The following is a 4,302-nucleotide window of genomic DNA, read 5'->3' on the forward strand; positions in this document are numbered from 1 at the left end:
ATATTCATATTCGGGGCAACTGGATATCAGTCATATTCAAGTAATGTATTAAAGAAAACAACTACATATTGAATAAAGTATATATAGTAATCAGAAATCATATAACATAAAATTCAAAGCGTTACATTCTCCGAAAATGCAGTAATGAAGATGAATTTACCATTGCATTAAAGGTCCGGTTCACCTTTGGAAGAAGTGATTTTGAAAAATTTCAAGATATCACATTGAGGCATGGTTGGTTGTATCACAGAACATCCTACCATATAGATCTTTTGCAATTAAGCCTGACATGCCGTCAATCCCTCGTTTGAGGCGAGTCCTCAACTGAGGTTACCCAAAGTGGGGTGCGTATATTTGTCGTTTGGGAGTTGGGAGTGGAAGTACTTGTCCATTGCAAATAAACTTTCTGCTCAGGCGTGACAAACCTGGAGGCCAAGCCAGGGTTTGATGACTCCAGCAGCTGTCGTATTACGTAAGAGCATGATAAGGATATCTGCCTGTGGCAGACCATTCAAAGTGAACTCAATTTTCTCTATCCTTTTTAAAGTTTTCAATTTTATATTCTATTGAGAAATTCTATGGTCATCCATTTTACATTTCGAACGAAAAAAATTGACCCGTAAATAACGAAAATACAGGAATAAGAAGGAGAGCATTGCCAGTTTGCCGGTGCTATTTGGCAGTGAGTTACAACGGGGAGGTGAGACTACTCCCTGGTTACAATCAGCCTGCTGACTGGATCGTTGAGAAAGCAGCTGTCGTATTACGTAAGAGCATGATAAGGATATCTGCCTGTGGCAGACCATTCAAAGTGAACTCAATTTTCTCTATCCTTTCGAAAGTTTTCAATTTTATATTCTATTGAGAAATTCTATGGTCATCCATTTTACATTTCGAATGAAAAAAATTGACCCGTAAATAACGAAAATACAGGAATAAGAAGGAGAGCATTGCCAGTTTGCCGGTGCTGACAATGTGCTATTTGGCAGTGAGTTACAACGGGGAGGTGAGACTATACCTCCCTGGTTACAATCAGCCTGCTGACTGGATCATTGAGAAAGAGAGAGAGAGGGAGAGAGAGAGAGAGAGAGAGAGAGAGGGAGAGGGAGAGCGAGAGGGAGAGAGGGAGGGAGAGGGGGGAGAGATGGGGGAGGGAGAAGGGGAGAGATGGGGGAGGGAGAAGGGGAGAGCAAAATGGAATGACAATAGTTCCGGTCACTACAGTACAGGCATGCTCTGTCTGCATACGCTGAATGTCTACACTCACACACACACACGTACACACACACACGCACCATAGAGCTACATGGCCCATGCCAAAACCAAAACAATCTCCTCCTCTCGCGGTGCCCCCCCCCCCCCTCCTGTGGCGCTGTGGCGATGACTGATGCTTAGATTAGGCCAGGGTCAAGAAACAGGTGTTTTATATCTTTGACTTTAAGTCATTGATTGCCAAGATATGCACTGGCATTATTTACTGGGGTGTAGCCTCTTCAAACGAGAGATTTGCGTCATGAAATAAAAGGAGACATTACACCATTTTCTCACCAAACCATAAGTGCAGACGGCTTAGTCTGGAAACATTTTTGTTTATAACTGTTGTTCACATTTTGTATATCTAACAATGCTTGACATCGATTATACTGGTTCGAATTTTTAAATTGGCTGTTTCTACCCCGAACTCACATGCTAAAAGTATTTTGAAGCACTAATGCTGGATTTTTGTTTCATCTGCAAAATGGTAAATTATGCCTTAAATGAACATATTTTCCAAAAAAAAAAAAACTTTCCTGAAATAATCGGTTTAAATGTCATTAAAACTTATGATTCATGATCACAGTTAGCATGCATTTTTCGTCCTCTTTTTTTTTTTTTTTTTTGGTTAGCTTTTGCGTTGTGTTTTGTTGTGTTCATGTCGAGTGTTAATTGTCTGCTCGATATGTCGGTATTTTCGTAACTTTATCTGGGGCCATCTTTATAGTCAAGCTCTGCCTATGAAGATGATCCAATTTCCAATTTTCAATTTCATATGAGATTGTATATATTATATAAATATATATATATATATATATATATATATATATATATATATATATTCTTTACAAACAAATTTGAACTGCTCCTTATCCTAAAATTTACATTCACTCTGACATTGTTGTATATTTTCTCTCCATATCTTTACACAATTATATCCCACAATGTGCATTGATGCGTTTGAACAATTCACATGATTTACGACATATTGTCAAATGTTGTTATACATTATAATGAAAACGAAATGCAAAAAAAAAAATTAAACTGAACTGCTTTTTCGTGTTTCCATGACTGTAGGTCAACTCTGTCAACCGAGTAAATACAAGATATATGTTAAATAGAATGGAGAATGATTACTTTAACTCACAAAACCCGGTTTGCATATGGTTTTAACATTTTTGTAATTGTTTAGAGTCGTTTGCAAAGATTCGTGCATTCATTTGCTAAATTTGACACTTATTAATCTGCGCTGTAACCTGCTTTATTACATTGACATTTCTTGAACTTCTTTGATTAAATAAGTATACAATTGAATAAGACATATTTAATGAAAGATTATCAGCTAAACGACATTTCTCCTGATGTAATTGTAGTAAGTCACTTTGATTTCGACAATTTTCATGAGGCAAAAGAACCAAACAGGTAGAGGTCGAATTTAAGACCATTCACATTCACAACAGCTCCAGATTCATATTACAGCTGATCTCATAGTCTGTTTGTGAGCGGATGTGTTGGCAAGTAATATCTTTAATTTGATTTTGGTTTCTAAAGTGGTAAACGTTCCTAAAGGTGTTAAAAGAAATTGTTTGTGACTTTAACTCCATCATCATTCTTTCTTTTTCTCAAACTATCAGAACGACTGCAGAAATATCAGGCAGGAAGTAGTTTGACTCAAATAGACCAATTATATTCTGGGTATAATGAATGTTAGCTTTAATGTAACATTAGAATTTCCGATCTGAATTCAGGTCACGCACGTTGTAGTCTTCTATTGTATCTTCGTATTTAGTTAAATATGTGAATACAAGCTGACTGTGAACATATGCACACAAAAAAATCACACAGGTTAGCAATGAGTTAAAAAAAGAATCATAATAAAACTTGATAAAACACTTCTGAATGTGAAATGCTGCATGTTACTTTGACGGTGATAGAGATGGTGGTGGATTTGTTGTTTTAAGTGATTTACAAATTCTTTAAAATGCTTAGGTTTGCTGTTTTGTTTATTTTTGTTATTTTGTCTATAAAGGCCTGTATACAGGTTGGTGAGGTTTCCTTATGGTCTCTTACTTTAGCAGGTTCTCTAATTCTGGATCACGGTGTGTGACGACTGTGTAATTGTTTATGTGCCTTTGAAAGATTCATTGTAAAACTGTGAATGTCCGAATCGTTATATATCACACCTAAAACAAAATACTTTACGCAATAACTCTTTGTAACTTAAACTCTCATTAGAATGCTAGAAGTTCAATACAAATCATGTACCATACCATTAATGGCAACAACAACAAAAAAAAAATTGGAGAACAGTCAATTCGATATAAGTCTACAGATCTGTTCTTCTTCAAACCTAACAACAGTCGAGTTTGTAATCATTCCCAGTCCATCTCTGTGTTATTCATGGCGACTGTGACTTCACGTCTTCATGTCAATTGCACTTGTCCTTTGCCTGTCGAAAGGCATTTAGTTTGAAGATAATCATGAAAGTTCGTTACAGGAATCACGCGTATGCGCCTTCGATCTTCCTCCGAATTTGAAAACGTTAAACCCCGATTCTTGATTGCCTCGTCAACACGGTCTTGCGGAATCATAGGCATGTGAGTCTTGTAGGCTTCAAGGAGTTCATCACGTGACCTAGCCTCATGATGCTCGATTTTTCCATCCGCAGTCTCCAGGAAAAATCTCTTGTCGTAGAAGTATGCAGCTCTCCCTTCTCTGTACAACATTGCGTACATATGGAATATTCCCGGCGAATTCAGTACACTCTCTGGTCGAACTCTGGCATGGTACGCGTACGCCATTATCTCGGAAAAGTAATCTGACTCTCGTTTTTCATTCGGATTTATCCTACAACGCCACCACCACCCATCAATCAAATCCGTATTTTTTACAGCGTACCTATCAGGACTGTGTTCTAGAGGCAGGTGTAAACGCCAAATCATCCCGTCCTTGGTGCGGACAAACTTGTAGGTGGACAAAGATTCCTGATAGACAGGACTTTCAGAGCTGAAATCAAGGGGAATTGGAGTAAAAGTCGGATCGGATGCA

The sequence above is a fragment of the Diadema antillarum genome, unplaced genomic scaffold (assembly GCF_040938485.1).
Source record: "Diadema antillarum isolate AM-2024a unplaced genomic scaffold, OU_Dant_1.0 seq00002064_RagTag, whole genome shotgun sequence".
In the NCBI taxonomy this organism is placed as follows: Eukaryota; Metazoa; Echinodermata; class Echinoidea; order Diadematoida; family Diadematidae; genus Diadema; species Diadema antillarum.